A 23,861-nucleotide genomic window follows, 5' to 3' on the forward strand; every position below is an offset into this window, starting at 1 on the left:
CGAGATGAAGGGGAGAATATACATCTGGCAGGTCATGGCGTTGGTCAGTGAACCAGTGCTAAAAGCGAAAGAGCCTCGGAAATACTTTTTCGATGCGCAAGTTGAGTATAATTAGCAGTCTGATACCAATTTATTCGGTCTAAATCAGCAGTTTGTTTATCTTCGACTAATAATTGAATAAACTAATAATTGAACAAAGTTCATTACATCAATACTTTAATCCAATTGCAATGACAAATACTCACTATGTTTCATTTTTTGAATAAGTGTCTCTTTTGGGGAATTTGCCATTTAATGAATTTGTCGACTTACTGTATGATTTGATAACGGAATATTATTAAGTTCATTTGTTGCTTTTCCGTTGAATAATGTTAAAACAATATCTTTAGCTGCTGGTAATTTAATGTTTTCTCCAATCCTGTGAGCTTGCCCTGTCTTAGCAATTCTTAGGCTTACCAGGTAACTAGTTTCCAAAGCTTTTTCACTTGAAGTAACAAAACCTTTCATTACTTGTCTACTGTTTTTTAATTCCGATAATTTACTCTTAAGATATTCTTCAGATTTATCCTTTAAATTGGCTTGCTATATTCACGATGTCTTTTAAGAAACGATGGTTTCATACTTTGATTGGATAATAGTTCACCGCAAATAACACATGGAGTTTGAGGGTCCATTTCATCTTCATTCTAAATAAACCCACTACATTTTCTAGAGACAATTTTTCTTTTCTTTTAAATACTTTTATTGCTAGTCGATTGTTTTGGATTCATCACCTGTGAATAGTCACTTTTTCGCTCAGCCAATCCTAGCCATTTTTCCATTTTTAAAATCTAGGTTTGTTTTATTATTTTTTCACAAACGTTTAAATATACAATATATTACAATTAAAACCAAATGACGATATTCTCAAATCGCGTAGAAAAGTAAGGATTACAAAGCTACAAGAAGACAAAATACCTGCTGTTAGAGATAACAAATCTACTTAAAAAAATGATTCTAATTGAAAATAAAGCAATATGAGTCAGGAAAAGGTTGCGACATAAAGCTTACACATGCTAATAAATCGATCATCTCTAAAAGAGTGAATGAGCTACTGCTATCTTTTATAGTAACTTATTTGTATTCCCTATTATGTACAACCGCCATTTTCTAGTCTTTTAAAAACATCATTGAGGACAAATTTTGTTATGGATAAAGGAGTATTAGTGAAAGTAAAAACGGATTACTTGCTAAAGCCTATGACCTTGAACAAAGCTCAGATCGCATAAATTTACAACATTTAAACAGGATTTGGGGGTATTTATTTTTTGAATTTGACAGTTAAAAATACTTTGTTCCTTTGTGTACCACCTATTTAAGATGCTGTTTAAATAACGAAGAATGTATGGAAGCATCGTATTTCTCCGTGAGTGCTCTAGAAGTGTAAAATAATTACCAGACCCAGCTAATAAGTTGAATATTCTTTAATTAACTGCGTATTATTTATAATGATTAATTATAAATTTGAATTAATTTCAAACTTTGTGTATTAGCTTGTACAAATAGGGGGGCATGTAAAAGGAAAATAATTGACCAACTTCATGAAATTGTGTTTGTTATTTGGTACAGAAGGAAAAAAATAGTGTCTATATTCCTAAATGGAGAATATAAGCGTCATGACATAAAACAAGTTGGTGAATGTTTGTGATTAGTGAAATTATTTGTTCTGTGACGGTTTTCTCAATATGGAAATTTACTTATTATTCAAGCGCTTTAATCCCAGCACTAGCCGAGTAGTTTAAGTAGTTCTGAATATTGGTATTCGACCGGGTTCGAACCCAGGCCCACGAAGTGGGTGTACGGTTGGTTTTTGTAGTTTTTTTTCCATACGCAAGGTAAATATAAGTGAGTTTCCTCCACGAAGGCATCATTTCCACAGGCAGGTGGCCTTCTTGTGCCTCGTCGTATCCAAATAAATTAATCTAACAAAGCCGCATTAATCACTGAATTAATCAGAGAAGATTCAAAATAAAAGTTCTCTATAATTTTTATGAGATTATTAAGACAACATTTAAATCTGTTTCCAAAATAGGAAACAATCGTGTACCTCTCATGAAATTTACCGAAGGAAAAATGTATCCATATAAATATTATCGATGAATATTTTTCTCGAATCCAGTCAATTCTTTTTGCATTTTTGTCAGAATATTAATTTTTCATTTGGAATTTGAGAGCCATGCATTCAAATTTATTTCTATTAATCATAAAACTCTACATAAATAGGAAAAAAAGTTAAATAATGAATGAAAAAATAATAATAGGAGAAAATAACTTATCAATTTAATGAAATTGTAGTTGATATATAGTTCAGAAGTGAAAAAAGAAATAATGTCAGAACTCTAATTAATGTAAATTGCTAGATTAAATCACGCTGAGTAAAATAATATCTCGAAATGCTGTTTTTATTCCGTAAAAAAAGATCATCTAAGTTATTTACGATAGCTGATATCATTCCTTATGATTAATGCAAAAACGCGATGCTGAAATTAATTATCCTCTTTAGATTAAAAATGTGATAAATGTTGTTCAAATCTCGATGCTTTAAAGAAAAATTAATTAATAAATTCGTCTAAAAAGTTTTATGCGTGCGGAAAATAAATATCTAACTTCTTTTGTTAATTAATTAAAACTTTTAAGTGTATACGACTAACTCTTTCAAATAAAAGAATGATTGTTTTGAGAATTTTTTCTTATAATGGTGTACATTTTTTGCTTTTTTAAGTAAATTTAGGCCACAAAATATTATTCTTTAAAGTAAAATCTGAAATTTAGGGTTTCAGATTGTAGCTAAAAAGGTTAAAATATGCATATCTAAATTAAACAGAATCTTGCGTAATAATTCCTCTTACTTTTCAACTAACTGGAAACTGCGTTACCTTATTTTTAGGTTTACTGCAATGAGAGAGAACCAGCATTTTAAATATATCACCCCTTTTTTGTGTGCGTGTGTATGATTATAAGTTAGGCATTTAATGTTTAAAACTTATGCAGACAGCAACAGCAAATAACAAAGAGCTGCGTGTTTTAAATACCGATTTTGTAATGAGCTATCATTATTTTACTTGTAAGAAATTACCACTTCTCCCTCCTTGTGGTGCAGCTGATTAGTACTACAAGCTAGAAGTTAAAAGACTCGTGGTTCAAATCCGGTTAACTGCACAATTTATTTAGCATATTTTTTCACTCCGAAAGCTTAATATACTCTATACACTTTTATACTAAAAAGAGATAAAACATTCTAGTTTCTAAAAAGCATACAGTGTATAGAAATTTTGTTTATTAACCAGTTACTTTATTGTTTATCGTATATTAATACTTTCGTCAGCTTACACCAGGATGCAAATTAGTTAAATCTCTGTTATTAAACTATGAAGCTTCTATATGCATGTATGCATATAATTTATTTACTAAATAATATTGATTAATTGATTATATTATCTCCTAAGTTGAATTATAGTAGGATTATCTTAAAAGAGTGAATCTACACTAGTAAGTTATAGTTTAAAAGATGTTTTAAAGTAACTTGAAAGTCAAGTAGTAGTAACTTGTTTTCGCACTAAATGAATTTAAGATCATACAACATGTATGCATATATGTATATATGCATGTTCTTCACATTATGAAATAACGGCGGCACTTAGAGCTACCTAGTTGAGAACACACATAGTCTTACACACTAACATATGCATTTCAAAGCCTGAATTTTGAATATTGAATTTGCTTTTGATTTATTTTAAATTTTGTGCATATTCAAGAAACTTTTGATTAAAACTCAGAGATGTAAGAAACTTGTGTTGCCATTCGGTACAGCGTAAAATATTTATGTTTCAATTCGTATTCTAACTAGAACTGTGTAAATTTCAGTCTTGTATTTTATATTCTCTCTGTTGTAATAGTATTTGACATTGAATGGTTTGGTATATTATTAGAGTTTTGTCAAAGACTAGGCATAAATAACGTGCCTTCCAAATGACGCATTTAAAAACAAATTAATGATTCTTCACAAGGCTATATCTTCTGTTATAGAAACATAGTTTAACATATTCTGTTTATAAATCTCACAACTTAAAAAGGTAACTTGGTCTATGCAAACTTTAAAATTATCCAGTTTAAAATCAAAAATGGATCTGAAGATTTGGAACTTGTAGAAACAAGTGCAGATACATCTACTGTTTCCCAGCTTAAATATGCTGATATTAGTTATTTTGAATTTTTTCATGAAACAGTACCAATACAACTTTATATTAAAGATTAATTGAATAATGACTTTTTCATTCTAAATTCTATTACTTCTGTGCACAGCATTGATTTTCTACTTATTTTCAATTTTTAAACACTTCTTTCTTGCTTTTTCGGCAAAAAATTGATAGTTGCATCAAGAGTATTAAATTAGAAGTATTTCTTGTTCTTTCTTGCGCTCACAAATCATTAGACAAATATGAATTTAAAATTTTTGAAGTCGAAATACATCATGTGATGAATGTCGAAATACATCATCAGCCATCATGTGATGATTTGCATGCGCTGAATTTTTAATCATGATATTTTCTTCAGCGATGTTCTAAAACTGCCAAGTTTTCCGAAATGATGCTATGCACCACAATGCTTTTTAATTTGCGTTGTTTTATCTTTGCTATCTTTTATCCCGTAATATTTCCAGCTTCATTTATTTTCTACGCCGGCCAAATGGTATGGTGTTTAGGGAAGCCGACGCGGTACCAAAAGGCCCGGATTCGAATCCTGGAGAAGGCGTGGTTGTAACTGTCCATCCTTTCATAGGATGCAACATTGGCCGCCTATTAAGTGCCTCAACAATAGAATGGCCACTGCATCGCCTTTAGAAGTGACCATTCTCGAAAAGGCAAATGCCCGCGGTTGGGGGGGGGGAGGAAGGAAAAGTAATTTTCTACAAGTTGTTTTTGTCTGGAATGTTTCAAGTGGTTCTGAATCGTATGAGATTAAGTAATCAAAGATAGAGAAAACTATATAAAAGAGAAAAAAAAATCGGAGCAGATAAAAAATAGACGTCAGGTAACTACTCCTACTCCTACTGTTGTCTACTCACTCCAGTATCGAAAATCAGTTTTTATCATTTGACATTATATAAAAAGTTTGAAATACGGTAGTAGTAGCTTGATCGCTTTGTTTGTCTCACGCAATCAAAATATCTATTAAATGTATTAAATCTAGATGTCTTTTCATTACGTATGTTATAATATTTCTGTAATCTCTATACAAGACAAGATGAACAATATTTTCGTTTTTGCTTCTTTCTATTAAAGGAAAGAATCTTTTGAATTCCTTTCGTAAATAAGGAAGGGCGTATTAATTAAAATAGCCCGTGAATGCAAAGGTAGTTAATTCAGCTACAATCAATAATTTCCAATTATTATGCTCTGCTAAGTGTAAGAAACTGCATTATAGCAATTCTTATAAAAATATTTACTTTACGGAGTGTTAATGATAAATATGGCGGCGACTGTTAATGTTTTCTGTCTAGTGTTACTTTTGCGGTGAAATGTCAACTTAATTCCCTTACGCGAGAACATAAACTAAACTATATTAATAGATATCGCAGAATATTTTGAAATTTAAAAGAAACTAACTATTATTTATTTTGTTTTATATCTTGAATTTTTTTCAAGTTATTTAAATTAGAAGGTTAGGGAACAGTATTTCGCTAGGACTTTTTTGCTTAATTTTTAAATTGAATTCTGAAAACAAAAATCAAATTGAAGTTTTCCCTTAGGGTTTTTTTTTAAAATTTTATTTATACTTTTAACACAATTTTTTGGATTAAATTTAATTTACAATAGTGAATTCGTTTTTGGTATAATGTTAAGGTTATTACCTAAAATTTCCTGATTATGGTTGTTTAAATTCTATAAGATTATTTTTATGATAAATCAGTATTTGCCTTTTCATAAAATAAATTCATTCAATTAATTCACTCAATTCAATCATTTATCCAGTAATTAAATTTATTAATTCTTTCAGTCAATTTATTCAATTAAAATGCCTTCTAATAAAATTATAGCCTGTATGCTGTTCATCAAATTTTAAAAAATCAGTGACTCAGTATTTCTCTTTGTTCTTTACAGTTCGCCTAAGGATCTGGAAATCTAATACTGGAATTATTGAACCATAAGGTAAGAGATTTAACTTTTCTTTTGTAATTGGACACGCCAAGATGATTTAACCTGAAAGTATAAAATTTTGAATTTTGAACTGATGTCTTGCAAACAAAACGCGCGCTACTCCAATTTCGAAAGATGAAACTATAGTTTCTTCTTCAGCTGTCAGTTGAAAAATATATATATATATACAATTAAGATTTCTGAATAACGATATCTATTAATTACATCTTTGTGAAATATATTTCCAGTAATACTTACTTATGATTGTCATGGACTTATCAATCCAAGGTCTTTTCTCTTTCCGAAACCCTCTAAGCTCTGTTTACAGACTAGTAAGCTTCCAAATACCGAATGCAAAGATTCAAAATTTTATTATTAGCGTTTTGTATGTTAACATTATTTACTAAATATTGCGTTTTTCGCACTGGCGCCACATAAAATTCAATTCAACAGCAAGCTCACAAAATATTTAAAAACAGCATATCTAGAATTTTCGGGAGAGTTTTGCACACTAAAGATAAAAAAGTTTCATTCCGTGTGGTGTTGCCACTGCTCGCTTTAAAATCATTGGTTTTGTTAATCAAAAATACATTAAAATTTTACGAAACATGAAATAAATAATGAAGAAATATATGACGACATTCCATGAAAATATTGAATGTTTTTAGTTGCATAGACCACGAATTAAATGCATTTTTATTATTTAAATCAATGCGATTCAAAAGAAAGAAAGGAATATTCTTAAGAACCGAATCTGTTGCTTTCAAATGGCTTAGTTTGTTAACCCACAACAAACAGATTGAGTTTGAAAGATGAATATTTTACATTTTGCCGAATAGCAAGAGACTCGAATGAAAAGTGAAACGACTCATTTATAGTGATCCGACGCGAATTCGTTTTTCACCACTAATAGGTCTTTTGGGTTAAAAATCTGTCTTACACATAAACAGTCTGTAAAGATAGGAGTAGTCAAACGGGGTTTCTTATTTGCCATCCACTGAATATGCTGTTAATTGATTTTTACATCTTTCAGTGAGTGGTTTTAGTATACGATCTGCAGAAGCGTTGGAGCAAAATAATAAGGTATCGCGATCTTTAACAACCCTTCACACAACCTTACCCAAACAATAAGTTTCCTACGATCTGGTTAGGTGAGTTCTGTTCGGCATTCGCTGCCGGAAGAGATCACATCCTCCAACTAAATTTGAATTTTGAGTTCCAAAGGTATATCTTTCCTTTTCGCTTTGGTAATAGATAGATTATGTGAAAATAATCTATTACAAGGGATATCGAAATAAAAAATATTACAAGGGATATCGAAAAATATCTCTGTTATCATTATTAAAAGAAGTCTATAATAATTTCTAAACTTACTGTTTATTAACTTTCAACAAAATTAATAAATTTACTTGCGCACCAATTTCTCCAAACATTATTGCCTTTTGAAATAGAGTTACATATTAGAAATTTCTTACACACTTCTTCATTTGCAATTCGAAATTCTAAATGCACGTAGCTTGGAAACGAAATGGGAAAAAAAAATATATATTTAATTACGCGGCTTACTACTCGCCATGGCCAAGGCCCATCATTCTTTTCCATTATCTATTATGCAATCCATTCGAGCGTGCGTGTACTATTATGCCAAAATGAAAAACTGTTTTTCTTAGAATTTAAGGAGTAACCTTAGGAACTGACTTGGCCCGCTCGTATTAAATCAAACTGACATGCATAAAAAGAGAATGAAATATTTATTTTGAGTTCGAGTTAAATCAGATTTTCGTACAAAAGATTTGTGTATAAACGGAATCAGGTGTTACATAAAAACAAAACGTTCTACGCTAACGTTTCTAATGCGACTTTAAGCTCAATGATGTTGTTATAAATTGTAGATATCATTGTACAATATCCTTGATAACTCATTCTCAGTATTCCTAATGATGTCTATTCTTTCATTATTTTTACAAACCAAATGAATTTAATCTCCATATTATGTTTAATGATAGTATACATGATTTATTAACAGCATTTTCCTGTTAATTAAAATATAGATTAACCATCTTTACTGTATTTTTATCTGTCTCTAATTAACTTTGATTTTTGATTAACCGTTGCATGATTCATATAAATCAGAATTTGCTCAATTTAGGTAATCTATCAACTTATACTCCAAATGAAACTTCTTGAAAAATCAATAATATGGATTACTCTATTTCTTCGTATTCTCCCTTCCTTTTTTTTTACTAATTTTAAGGTTCGAAAATCATGAGAATAATTCGAAGTACACTTTTACAGTAACAACATAAAAAATGAAAACATTCACGGATAAACTGTAGGTAAATATTATAATATTATCTCGTTTTAAGAGAACGAGATTTCGTAGTTATTAACATCACAATATCTAATACGACGTCTTCATTTCTACTCCTCAGTAATTTGAGTCTTGTCCGTTTTCATTGTTGCTTCTGCTACTCCTTAGACCACAAAGCATCCATAACTTATTAGGGAAGATGAATGTGAAGCTGACTTAGCGAAATCATAGACTGAATGCCAGCTCGTATTTGCTTCACTGTTATAGGTCAGCTTTTATATTAGGATAAGAAAAATTTCAACAGTTAGACGAGAAAGGTTCGGCATGACATTCACAGGCAGTCTTCCACAGTTTGTGGTTTGTCTTTGTTAGAAGACAAAAACAATCAATACGTGAACGAGTCCATTTACAAATTTTAAGGAAGTTCGTCCTCTGAAAGCATTGAGGAAGAGAGAAATTACACGAATATTTCCTTAAATTTTTATAACTTGGCGCTGAAAGCCTAGAAAGAAAAATAAGTGAGAAAAATACGGTATTTCTTCTTTTTAACCCAAAAGAGGCTATTAGTCTCGAAATGGAATTTTGCTTCGAATTACTGTAAATGCGCCGTTTCACTTTTCATTCGAGCTTGTTGCCATTCGGCAAAACGTGATACATTTATCTTTCAGATTTAATCTGTCTGTTGCGGATTAACAAACTAAACTATATGAAAGTCATAGATGCAGTTTTTAGGAATATTCGTTTAGTGTTGAATAAGTGATTATGTAATAAAAATGCATTTAATTCATGATCTATCTAATTAAAAATATTCAATATTTTCACAGAATGACGTTATATACTTTTTATTATTTTTTTAATATTTTTTAAAACTTTAATGAATTTTTTATTAACAAACTGGACGATTTGAAAGCGTGGAGTGGCAACACTATATACAGTTAAACATTTTTATCTCTAACGCGCGAGACTTTCTACCGAAAATTCTACAGATGTGCTGTTTTTAAGTATTTTTAGTACACAAAAGTTTTAGCCCAAATGCTCTTGAAACTGCTCTCGAAACATGTATGTGTGTCTAAATGAAGAAAACGCCGCTTTAGACGTAACATAAAATTTTAAACCTTTATTTTATTTTTTTTAAAAACTGTTTTCGTGTTAACAGTGATTTTATGCTAATTAGGGGTGTCTACTCCACTCCATTTATTCCGGGCGATACGATGGAAAATAAATTAGCGGATATAATTTATGTAACATGGAATTTGTTTTATAACACTATGTATAAATTATATAATATATAATAACATCAAATATAAGTTATATAATAATACGATATATAAATTATTTAATAATACCTCATATAAATTACATAATATCAAGTATAATTAATGTGAAATAAATAATATATTAAATTGCGGAATTTTATGATCTCTCCAGTTAAACTTGGAACGTTTTTGATCATAAAACCTCAAACATAGCATGAGACATTACTCAGTCTCAATAACATTTACACTTAAGTAATATTTCTTACTTATACGCAATATTTCAGAACTAAGTAAAATAGCAGGCTAAAAATCTATTCTTTTTTTCTCGTTGACAGTCTTCAAATTTAGACTCAATAAAAGACTACTTTGAGCTTTCAGATCTAGCAGCACAGAATCACTGGTTGCCCATTAGTGCATCACTCAGCCTTCGGAAATTCAGTCCGTTTTTATTTCTGTATCAAACATTTTTAGGCAGTTTCCTTTTATTTGCTCAGAAGTCAGCCCAAGACGTCAATTGTGATTGATGATATCGTAAACAAACATTTTCCTGTCAAGCTCCTTCTTTATGGACCCAGCTCAAGTTTTCTAAGGTACGGCTTAAAGAAAAGACTGGCTGAGAGGGAAACTTTGATTCCTTTCGGCAAGCTGTAATGTTTCTGAAAGGTCTGAAGTCTTTGAAAGTGTAACTGGTTTATTGGAACTTTTATAAGTCCGCTTTGTGGTGTAAAAACAATTTAACATTTAAGTGAAGTTCATTAATCTGCAAGGCAGTCATTAGCCTAGATTACTAAAAATTTCAACCAATAATATTTTAATTCTTAGATGTAAATATCTGATATAAGAAGAAGAGTTTGAAATCTGCTATGAATGCAGTTTTAAAAATTTAATTTACGACTTCATTTGGGGAAAAGGAATGACATAACCCATTAATGTTCCCTATTTCGAACATCAGTAAATTTTATTTTTTTAATCTGTTAATATTCAGATATTTTTTCATTTCATATATATGTTTTATTTTTTATTCTATATTTCCCCCTCTATTTTTTCCGTTATTTCCCCTTATTTTCTTTTTTTATTATTATTATTCTATTTTCTTTCCGCTTCTAACTGCATTTATTTTCCTCCAGAAAGGTATGCCAAGGACTGCAATACTCAACAAAAATATGCCAAGGAGCTGTATTGCAAACATAACTCATATTAATGATTATTGTTCCTATATTGAATTTGCGATTATAAAATTTAATTTATTGTTTCATTTTGTATTAAAAAAGATATGATCATAACATTTAAATGTGAATTTAAGGCTTCTTTTTAGCACCCTTAACCTATAAGTCTGAAGCGCTATATATAATGTTGATACATAAGCTAACCGTATTCTAAACATATGCTACTTTCAGAATTTTTATGATTTTGCTGTTGACACATGGCGTAAGCGAAAGAAAACGATGCTTAATAATAAAGCTAAAACGGCATTAAAGAAAGAGGTTAATAGAAGTGAGTGCAAGAGCAGACTAGTAGACTGCGAGCTCAACGAGAGCGTAAAATACCTTAACAAAACCCTTTTGGGTAACTGTCGAAATCTGAAACATTTCTTATATATGATCCGCCCGTTCCTATCGTTAGATTTATAACAAATTGTGCTCATTTACAAAAATAAAATACAAAAGTCTGGACAGAAATTGACAGGGATACCGTATTTGACGGCATATAAGACACACCCTTATTTAGAAGGCCACACACAGGGCAAAAAAAGTTTCACAATAACTTAAAGTTTCACAATAACTTAAAATGTGGTTACTTTTAGTTCTCACGTTTCGTAAAAGCCAAATAAACAATCATTGAATGCAATTCCAAAAAAATATTTTTATTAAGGAAAATTAACAAACGGCAAGCTATTTTGAACATGATATTTAAATTTCAATAATGAATAAATGAATGAACGGCAAGCAATCAAACATAATACAAAATAAAGCAGAAACAACAAAAAACACATATTCAAGGAAAACGTTGCCTATCGTGAAATTAGACTTTAATCACTTTCAAAACCATAAAAATTCTTTTCACTATCATCATCATCGAAAACTAGAATATCGTCATCACCACTGTTTCCGTCATCGCTAGTATCACCTTCTTCGAATAATAATGCGTCGTCTTCTGTTCCGTCAAAAGCAATACTGATTCCGCACTTCTCAAAGGACTTAACAATTACTTCAGCCTTTACGTCCTCCCAAGATCTTTTTACTCACTTGCCCACTTGTGAAATAAAGGGCCGCTTCATTATACCTGAGAGTACGAGGGCGTGATGTGGCTCTCCTATCCACTTGTTCCATCGTTCTCGCACTTTTTTCCTTAAATGGCTTATTCATCGATACATCTAAAGGCTGCATTTGGCTAGTCAGTCCAACAGGAATGACAGCTATCTGGGTTTTTAATTCTCTCGCTTTATTCTTTATGGTTTCAGTTCTATGGGCGCTAAACTGTTCCAAAACCAAAAGAGAGGGTTTTCTTAAGAGTCCACCAGGTCGCCTTGCCCATACGTTCTGTAACCACAGTTTCATTCCAGCTTCGTCCATCCAGCCTTTCGGATGAACATGAACAATTACAACAGTTGGAAGTTTTTCTTTCGGATGAGTTTTTCTTTTGAATATGAAAAACGGCGGTAGTTTTGTGCCATCAACACAACATGTTAGAACTACCGTATATCGGGTTTTTTCATGACCTGTGGTTTTTATGGTTATTGATTTAGACCCTTTAATACTCACAGTCTTGTTGGATGGTACATCAAATGTGAGTGGAATTTCATCCGCATTTCCTATTTGACCGAGCTCAAAAGAAGTTTTCTGCGTGCATTTATAACAAACCTATGAAATGATAGGATTTTTTCTTCATAATCTGCTGGCATTTTCTGTGCAATAGTTGTTTTTGTGCGCATTGATAAGCCTTGCCTTTTCATGAACCAGCCCTCAGACCCTGAAAAATTCTGATTCCCACGTTTTTCTGCAAATCCATTGGCCTCATTGATTATCATTTTGGTTAAACACTTATACCAGATTTCCTCTTATCTATCATCCACATTTTTACGGCATTTTCAAGTTCAGGCCAAGATGGAGCTGGGCATCGAAGGTTATGTTTTTGTTTTTTAGCAGTCTTCAGTTGATCTTCCTGCAGTCGCCAAGTACGTATAATTTTTTCTGTAGGTGGTGGACCGAAATGCCTTGCTGCTACTCTGTTTCCATGCACTTTGGCGTAATTTAACACTCCTAGTTTACACTGAATTGTATAGCTTAATCTCTTGTTTCCTGTAGTCATATTTTCCGGGATATTTTTTTAAACAAACAGTTTTAAGCACCGATACCGACACGTTTATAAAGACATACTTCATAGGATCATTTCTATAGTATGATTAGCGAGTTCACAGAGTAGCACCGATACCGGCACGTGTGTCGGCTGAGTCAAAGAACGTTTATGTAAAAGGAAGGAAAGGCTCCAAAGACGTAATGTGACCGTCGAACCTGTTCGAACTTCGACATCAGCTTCGAGCTTTGGCGCTTTTCGGCGATAGATATTTCACGCATGCGAAAAATAAATTATGGCAGATGTAGAAAAAGTTATGTGTGTCTAGACTTTTATCCGGGCTAAAAATAGCAATCAGTATTTATAAGACGCAGGTAACTTTTTTAGACCAAATTTAGGGAAAAAAATGTGTCTTATATGCCGTCAAATACGGTATTTAAGTTCAATATTTTTGGTATTCCTACAGAATTTTTGAATACTCGAAGAATACTTTTATCAATTTCCTTGAAAGATTGGCTAAAATAAATTAGAATAATTTCATATTGATTTTTTCCAGTTACTGTCATTTACAGGCCCGGCTCCAAGCGTAGGTTTTTTAGGCGGACGCCTAGAATGCGAAACACGCGTCTTAGAGAAGGACGCCTATCCTTACAAATCACGTCTGGTGAGAAACGTGGTGTAGGATATTGACAAGTGAATGGTGAAATTATTTACATCTTTAAAGAAGGAATTGCTGCATATAGTTTATCTCTATTATTTTAGTAGCAGGCATTAACAGGTCATTTTTTCCTTTGTGAGAAATAGTTTTTAAATTTAGGATTGAGTTTTATTTCCTCATCTAAAAGTCGTATTTTTGCAACTCTGCTACTATAACTAAACCACAAAAATGCGCATTTAAAACAGCACATTTCCCAGAATTTTAACCTGCATAATTAATGTTATCCAACTGTCCTTTTCATGCGGCCACCGGTAACCACTAAGTATTGAATTTATATGAAGATACGAGGCATTCTTTGTGCTCAATAAATATGTATACTAATTTCATTTGTACCTGTATATACTCCTGCCCATACTATATTTATTTATATGGTCGAAATGCACTGTAATAATAAAGAGTGCTAAAATAGCTATTACATTAGTAAAACTGCAGAACATAGCGCCAAATTGCGAAACTTATTGCATCTACAGCATTTTAAAAATATAATTACATAACTGCAGATGGTCATTATAACTGTGTGTATGTTGTATAAGACAAAAATACTGCGTGCAGTATGATTTTTCAATAGGCAGTGCAGCAACTTATCTGTGCTGAAGATACTAAGTCACAATTATTTTTTACCTTAGTCTCAAGAACAATGGTCCCACCATGTAGTTCATTTCGGTCCTTCTTTCGGCATTCCTCACCTTACATTGTCAAGTCCCGGAGGACATTGCACTGAGCTCAGATTTGTTTATTTCATCGAAAGGGCACGATAGGCTGATGAGAGCCTCTTACCCAGGACACCAGCTGCTCAGCCGATGTAAAAAAACGAAAAGAGCTATACGGTCTTTAATTGTTAGTAATTCATTCTGGTTCTTGTTCCCATGTGTTGAAATAACTGACAGTATGTATTGGACTATATTGGATTACGGCAAAACATACTGGAGCTTTTCGTCTAAGAGAAGGGATGCCTACATGGAGGATTTATTAAAGAAAATTGTCACATATTTACGTTACATAATTGGATGTAGAGAAGTTTTGAGAGATTCGCCAATTGAATTCCTGGTTTCAAATTTCAAGTTACTTTAGCTTTCAAAAAATACAAAGCAATTTTCTTAATAATCTCAAAAAGGCATGTAAGATCACTTGATGATTTTGGTATAATAAAAGCCTACTGTGATACTTTGGATGAAGGCCTATGAAGGAGAGTTGTATAACACAACTCTGGCACAAGCTTCGAGTAGCTATGTTGATAATATTATTGAGCACTCGAAATTTGTCCTGGGCTCGGTTCTCAGTAATTGAATAAGTTTGATGAAGTTTCCGTGATTTTTCATACGTAAATAAAATTTCTTTTAAGGTAGATAGTTCGCATATAAATTTTTCCATAATAAAATCCATTGCATCATTTTAATTTTGACAGTGCTCATATAACCTTAGCACAAAATTTTACAATGTAGTAAGGCATCTTATAACAAAATTATGAAATTTTCAGGTATATTACAGAAATTTTTGATTTTTTGGAAAGAGGATGGCTTCAGTTCTATAAAAAAGAGTCAAGTTGGAAACAACGAAAGAAGCAACTTTGTTTCGTTTCCTATTCATTTACAAAAACACCCTCTGAAATCCACGTTATTTTTTTGGGGCAAAAGGATGAAACCATGAAGCAGGGAAAAAAGTAAAGAGAAATAGTAAAATGTAACGGTGTTTTCAAAGACAAAAAAATGGTGGACATATCAAAGAAGCATTACAGACACTTTTTTCGGGACGCTGAAGAAAGTGTACACCCGCACAAAAAAAATAAAAGTGGACAAAAAAAAGTATTCTGAATTGTAACATATTCTCTCTAGAACTAATTATGATATGGAATCTTGGAAAAAAAAAAGAAAAAAGAAAGATAGTAAGAGAGCGAAAGTATTTTTATATTTAAGGCACTGCATTTGCGTTTTTATTTCTTCAGAACATTTCAATTAATTCCGTTAATAATTATTTCCTGGTTATATATATGCTGGCAATTTAAAACACCATTCTCTTCTTAAAAATCTCGAAATAAATTCACGCATCATGGTTTCTAGACAATAATGAAAGATAAATAACCATTGGAACACAGACACCAGGTAATGAATATTCTCTAATTAACAATTTGAGGAATGGGAAAGGCCAAATAGCCATTACTGTTTTGAACTTTGCGTAAAAAATAATCTCCTATCCTCAATTATTTTAATAGATTATTGCGGTATTAAAATAAGTTACCCCATCAAGTTAAGATATAAAATAAACCTTGAAGGAAAAGGAAAACATTCTGAACGTATGTCCTGGGGCTTTTGGTTACAAGAAAAAGATCTAATTATTTCTTTTTCTAAATAGATCTCTTGTTCGTTTAATTGAAAATGTATACTGATCAGGTTTTTGATTGTTGAAAAAGGGGTGTGTAAATTTAATTGAGTAAAGAAAAACTTACTATTTGCACACTTTTTAAGATGAGTAATAAGAAATGTTCATAAAGCAATGCCATTTCATTAATATCATTTTTATCCTATAATCTTAAAAAATGCTCAGGTTTGAGGCTAAATAATAATAAAATAATCTCTCTCGTCTTTTCTATATTTTTCTGTCAATCCACAATGTACTTCTTTCCGATTAAATTACTCATGACTATTGAAAGAATTAGTATTGGAAGCAAAATGTATAATTTTTATCAGATATGTAGCAGTTATTGAACTACATTAAATATTAGATATTTATTAAATTATGACGCACAGACCTCATTAAACGCTTGCCTATGAAAATTTTTCTTCTGTATGGTAACGATGCACAAAGTGTTCCCATTCCCCCATGTGAGCTTTTGTGATGTTAATAGTTTGAGTAACTAACATTACTCTCTGTTCAGCACACAACACGAAGACCTATGGTTCGAATTCTGTGGAGGAAACCGCAGGTTTGCCACGTTTCTCCGGTTACAAAGGGTGATATACAGTGGCATCCGAACTAAAATATGATAGATGTTAAATCATCACCACTCGAATAAAGTCGATTTGGTCGCGTGCCTCTTCTCAGTCGCTTTTTCGTAGGTGGCGGAGAGAATGCAAGTAATATTGGATTTCCACGTGCGCGTCCTGGTGGTGTAAGTGATTAGCACATCCAGCTAGCAATGAAAAATTAATGGTTTAAATCCTGGTGATATATGGTGGAATTTGTGTTGAAAATTCAATAAATTCATTTCCAAGCTCCGAAAAATACTATAGGTTCCACAGTATGACTGAATGGATAAGACCGCTGAATTCTATATTATTTTCATTTGGCTTGCAATCCTGGAGAATAGATATTACTGGGCTCTACTAGAATATTAATAATGGACGTACATGCGAATCTTTTTTAGCTATAAAATTGCTGAACATTGGTAGTTTGACCAGATTTTAAAGGGGCTGGCTGCATGGATAATTTTTTTTCCCTACCTTAGCAAAATATAAAGGCGAGCTAGCTTATAAACGCCACCAGATTTCCAACGCAGTACCAAAACTATAGTCTATTACTTAAAAATAGGCACTTCGAGGTCAAGTTCTTCCCTAATTTACGATCATGACGTGTGTTATCATCATTGGACAGAGGAAATTAGGGAATTTTAGCAAATTAGAAGATTTCGCGATTTTTTCGCAGCAGTCGTTGCTATGGCAATAAGCCATGGTTTGCAGGAAACAAATGTTCTTGAATTGCCTATTTTAGTGCAACAAACTATAGAGAAAGGCCTTTTTGGCCGAAATCGAGTTCAGTTATTAAAAGAATGAACAAAATGAGCGAGAAATATTAAGCACGACAATCAGGGTACGTTCGAAATTACTTTGGAAGTACTTAAACTGATATCATACCGGTTAATTACCCTCATCAGCATGTCGAAAGAAATATTTCCACTAATTTTCATTACTTGGATATATGACTTTTTGACGTAAGAGAAAACCATTTCGTTGTTGAAGAACTACAAGGAGTATAGATTTAATGGAAACATTTTCATCTAGCTTGTAAAATGTCCCACATAGCTAGCCGAGACGTCGATTCTGGCGAAACATGTTTCCACTATGAACCCTTCTGCGGTAGGAAAAAAGTTAGTTTCTCCGAAAAGTTTCTCCTAGTGTCATTCGTCGTTTAATATTTATATGCGTCGTTGATGTAACCCGTTAGTTAAATATAGGAGACAAATGACTTGTTCTTTGCTTCCACCTGCAGTTTCAAAATTTGATTTGGTTTCTTTATATTTTTCTTAAAGAAATAGAATGAAAAAATTTTGCTTTTTTCTAAACTTCTGAAATAAATGTTTTGAAATTTATTTAATTATTAAAATAACTTGGAGTTAGTTTGATAACTAGCTTTCTTAAAATCTTCAAATTGATATTTTGAAAAATGTATTTATTTTTGCGTACGAGGAAAATCTTTTGAAACAAAAGTTTATAATTTTTATATACTTTATTCTTAAAAAAATCTTCTGAAATAATCGTTTTGATTGTTAAGATTATGTTAAACAATGCAGTTTAATATCCATCGCATAATGTAAGAGCGGTGTTTTTAACATTTATTTTGTATCCGGTTCAGAATAAGCTGTTTATCCAATTTTGTAATTTTCCGTAAGGTTTTTCATACCTGTCCCTTTGTTTAATTTAAATACGAGAGCCAAGTCTCTCTCAAATAGGTCTCCACGAAAACATCCGTGGTACGGCAGTTTGATTTCGAGAGCTTTGCCATAGTAAGAAACTTAAGCCATTGTTTTCATAATTTTCCTAAGCATTTCATGGATTTCTTTGTGATTGTATTTATGTACTTGCTAAATGAAATATCGAGTGCTAGAAATAACTCAACAAAACTCAAAAATATATTTTGTTAATTATTTCAATGTGAAATAAGTCTTTTGTAAGCTGCACTAAAAATATTAGAGAATTTTATCACCCAAAGTACTGATGCTGTTCGCACATTTTCTAGACGAATTTTATTATAATTACAGAAATATTTTACCTGAATTTTTTATGTTTTAAATATTCAATTTTATAACCATTATTCTTCACTATCTTTATACACCGTAATTTCAAAAATTTTTAATAAACCCTTTTGTAGTATCGGAAGATGTATTTTATCACCATTACTCTCGAACAACTTTCAAAGTCTGAGGAGTTTGTATGTTGACATTTGGACAACCCGAAGGAACCCCCTTTTTCTGAAAGTCCAGAAGCGCAAAATTACATTGGTGATAGAACAGGAGATTATGCTACCCATTTCTCGGCATTCATACCCATTTCTTGTATCATGTTTTTCAGGAAATCAAACAGTAGATTTTAAAGTGTCGCTGCTTGATTTGTCTAGATGCAGTTCTACAGATTGATCACACTGTGTGTAAATAGAAAATATTTCATATTTGAAAATTGGGTATAAAATATGTTTTTGTTAATATGTGGACTTCATCTTAAGATTTTTTTTACTCTCTTTATTTTTAATTTATCATTATATGAAAAACCAGCAACAGTCATAAATCCTTTAAAACAGGAGACAGGTGAATGCAGGGCCCGGACGGCTTAATATGACAAATCGGGTGTCGTCCGGTACCCGCACCTATTTAGAACAACACAACCGTGGCGATTAATCCTTTAAAACAGTGTTTCTCAATCGCCGGTCCGCAAAAAATATTTGCCGGTCCGCGAAATATCCAGGTATCAGTCCAAAACCCAAAGTGTCATCGGCCGTCAACTGGTATTATAACAACACCTACACTGCAATAACAATAGTTTACTTAGTTTAGAAAATAATATGATCGATGACGAAAAATATAACAAACTGGCAACTATGTACCTAATCGCCTTTCATAAATTGCCGTGCCGTACACTGCCGTACTACTGGTGTACAATTGCCGTACACCAGTTAGTGTGCTGCTGTCTGCCTTGAGTGTCGCTGATTACTTAAACGCTGAATATCTATCGTAGTGTTTAAGGCGTCTTAGATTAGGTTTCGCTTTTTATCTTGCTTACATTCTTCTGTACGCTTGGACAACTGAAAACTATACATCAGCGTAAGGTTTTAATAAGCACTGAATTTAATACTGTGCTATAACTCCTATTTCTTTCACTTTAGATAGATTAAAAATAAATAACCAGGATGAGTAAGAAGGAAACCAAAGGCACATTACTAAATTTCGTGTAAATAAAGGATTCTTCAAAACTTCAAAACCCAGTACGTCGTCCCCGCCTTCGAATACAGATGAAGGGGAATATAGTCCACAATCTGCCAAAAAAAGAAAAGGATTTGTAAGGCACTATATCGCAGACTATGTGAAATATGGTTTTGTCCTTTGGCCACTATCAGAAGAAAATTGTGCAAAATCTGAATGTGTTGTTTGTAGAGATATTCTTTCCAACGAAAGCATTATTATGAATTCAGATTATTTCAGTTGTTGCCACTTGAGGACGAGGAGAGGTTGGCAAGTGGCGCTTCAGGTGTGGTAGATAAGGGATCCTCATTCGCTTGTCCAGGGACGGTCACTGATCCGTTTTTATATGCAAGGGTTTTTGTGATTATTTTTTTTTTATAATATTCTGTGATTTTTCTAAAGGTTTATTTAGTTATATATGATAATTATACTGATATGTAATAATTGCAATATTTACTTATCTTTATATTTAAATATGACTGTAGGCAAATGGTAATAAGAATATTACAATTAACTTATGTAGTCATTCTTTAATACCTTGTAAAGTGTTTTCGGAAAAGGGAGGGGGAGAAACCACCGGTCCGTGAAATTGTTTCGTAAGTTTTGCCGTTCCGCGAACCAAAAAAAAAGTTGAGAAGCACTGCCTTAGAATGACTTCCTTTAGATTCCTTGAACCATGTTTTAAGATATTTTACTATCATTGATGATAATAAATGCATCCCTTTTTATTTCAGTCACTTAAGTACACACATGATTCATCTACTGTGACAACATTTTTCCATTTTTTCCGTACAAATGTTTATCATAAAGAATTCTACAGCTTTCGGAGATATGTCGTGTAGAAAGACGATGCACATTATGATTTTTGCCTTTTTAATGTTCAAATTAGAATTAATCATTTTTTTACAGTTGATACCAAGCATTTTAATGTTATAACTGTCCTTTGACTTAGCGGATTTTCGTTTAACATTAAATATTTTACTTTTGCAACATTCGAAACATTCCATTTTTTCCCCTTGGATATGTATCCGGAACAATGTTTCCACTTGAAGCTAAATTTTCACTTTTTAAAAATTTTTCTTTGTTGTTGACAACGTTACCTATCGTAGTCTCAGATATAAAAAAAAACATGGCTTTCGCAACGTGTTTTAATAACTAGATGGGAATAATTTTCTTCGGAAAAAACACAAACACAGCCTTCCATCCATTTATTTTTTAAAAGCGACATTTTGCATGAAAACGCAATTGTCAAGTAGCAGACGATCATTTAACTTTCAAAAATATAGCTGCAATTAAAAAAAGATTTAAAGCAGAAGATTTTTCTTTACAGCAAAGCAAAATCGTCTAAAAATTGTGCGAACAGCCTCTTTAGGGTTTTTAACCTGAAATTGAAAATTCAGACATTTCCATATCAGGTTTTTTGATAGTCATAAAAAGTAAATTAATAAAAACTGCTTAGAATGGAATTGAAAACTGGAAACTAAACCTGTTTTATATTTTGAGAATAAAAGTTAAAAATATGAAAATTAATTAATATAGCCTTCGCAAAATTTGATGCTTACGCGTAAAAAAGTAAGTAGTACAAGATAAATTAAAATACTCATATATTCGTTCATGTTCATTGACAAAGAAAAAAGACCAAATAAGTTATTCTTATATTACGAAATTGGAATTGCGAAACTGGAACTGCGAATAATAAGAAAAGTAATAAAAAATGCATTTAATTAACCCAAATGTACATTTAATTCAGCATATCAAAAAAAAAAAAAAAAAAAAAAAAAAAAAAAACTTCAACTGTTGTCCAGATTACTTTTCAAGATATATCTCATTTAAAGATTAAACTTTTTAATCAAAAACCAAAAGTACAAGCTGACAATTAAGAGCAATGAGAAAAGTTTTAATTAAAAAAGATTTACTATAAGTTTGCCAACTTATAAAAAATATAAATAAGCTGCCATTTTTTATTGTAAAAGAAAGATATAAGTTTAGTTTTGAAAAATCTATCTTTTTCGTTCCTTTCTGCGAAACACGACAGGCATTCTTTCATACAGAAAGAAAAAAAACTAAGCAGTATAAAAACAATCAAATATACTTTTATAAAGTATATCAGAACATATATTAAAGGTCAGAGTTATTTAGCCACCGTCATTAGTAGGATCATATGCGTTAGATAATCAAATAATAAAATTATTTCGATACATTCTTTATTCGTCCCCTTACTCAATGGGCTTTGGAGAGAAAAAATGGCTTATTTTCTCATCCGTAGCATTTGTATGAACATGTGTTTTGAGAGGATATTTATTCCTGATCATGAGAGATCGAATCAGTTGTCTCTTGAAATTTCATTGAGCATTTAGAGTTTATATTATCGCTAATCCATGGATGGATGTTTCCGTTAACACGTTTTAAGTGAAAATTAGCTGGTATTCACGTTACACATGGGATAAACTGTGGAAATACCCATGCATCTAACCTATTCACCAGAGATTTTATCAATTCGCCACTGATGTCTTCTAAAATGATTTTTGCTTATTTTATTGCCTTAGTAACATAAAAAGTCGTAATCTTTTCTTTTATGCATGTCATTGCTATACTTAAATTACAAAGAATTATGTTCCATTCGGCCTATTTGGATGATAAAAAATGTTGCCATGCTTCAGAACTGCCTTCTTATGAAGCAGAAAACCTTTAACTTATAAGGTATTTCTCCCGCTTTCTTAGCGTGCCTTCGTGGTGTAGTAGTTCTGCACGCTGGGCCGGTATTCCAGAGGTCCGCGGTTCGATTTCCGGCGAAGGCGTTGTTAATTTTTCATCTTTGCCTGCTTCCAAAAATACCTAATGTCTCTACAAACTTATCTTACAAATTAAAACATATGCATTTGTTAACAGGTTAGGAAATTTAAAACCATTACATATACATCTTAATAATAATACTTTAAATAATACCTCTAATTAATGCAGTTTGCAATGTGTTTAATTGACTTACGACGTAATTAATTGAAAATTCTTATGAAATTTTGCAAGATTATTATTTTTTGGTTAGCGTTGATTCTAACACTTTATGTAGGGTCTGCCAGAGAAATTTTTCCAATTTAAACGAAAAAAAGATCGCAATTTATCAAATTTAAATAAATAAATATCGAAATAAAGAAATAAGTAGATCTTAATACTAAATTTTATTTTGTCAATATAGAATGTGTAATTTGTGATTTGTTCATCTGATAGGTAATATATCCAATACTTGCCATTTCAGGATCTGTAAACTTCTAAAGCCAGAGAAGAATTTCATAAGCTTCCCGAACTCTTGCCTACATTATTCATTATTTATGTATACGATTTATTTTAAAACTTCGTTTTAGTATAAATAGCAGGAAATCAATTTCGTAAAGTTTCCGCTAGAGTTTCTTTCCAAAAGTTAGGGTAAAACATATTGAATTTTTATCCACATCAAGGTAGGCATGATTTTATGCATGAAAATACCATGTAATGCATTTAATTAACATGCAAAGGTATCATGAGTTAAAGTATTTATGAATCCTAAGGCTTCTTAGTCTTTTATATTTTAATAAATCTATTTAAATGGCCATTGAAAAGAATTTCCCTAACTTTTTCATTTTTGATATTAAGCTCCACCAAAATTATACAATTTTTCATGAATAAAGAAAAGTTAGCTATTTATATACAATCATTAGCATATAAAAAATATGAGGAAATAATCTCAAATAAAAGATTTCGTACATGAGAATAAAAATAAAGCTCAACCAACAACATTGTAATCTTCTAATTAATTTTCTCCGTAAATATTATAATAATCACTTTCCTATAAAATGACATTTAATAATAAAATTTAAAAAAAAAAGTAACTAAAAACATTTTCATGCTGAAAAACTTTTCTTATCGTGTTAACCTAAAGTAACTATTTTTTAAGCAGGAACGCTTT

The 23,861-nt window shown here is 31.5% G+C and overlaps 1 protein-coding gene across 3 annotated transcripts in view; it reads left to right on the top strand.

The window, feature by feature from the left end:
- Nucleotides 1-23,861, top strand: part of LOC118188636 (cell adhesion molecule 2-like) — a 1,428,898-nt gene that overhangs the window by 515,436 nt on the left and 889,601 nt on the right. For all 3 annotated transcript variants that reach the window (XM_085815032.1, XM_085815034.1, XM_085815033.1), the window contains one exon: nucleotides 6,141-6,188. The gene's annotated coding sequence lies outside the window, so the exon portion shown is untranslated. The remainder of the gene's footprint in view (nucleotides 1-6,140; nucleotides 6,189-23,861) is intronic.

Source organism: Stegodyphus dumicola, chromosome 4, assembly GCF_044657685.1.
Source record: "Stegodyphus dumicola isolate Sdum_Otavi_A_Nest chromosome 4, ASM4465768v1".
NCBI classification, from domain to species: domain Eukaryota; kingdom Metazoa; phylum Arthropoda; class Arachnida; order Araneae; family Eresidae; genus Stegodyphus; species Stegodyphus dumicola.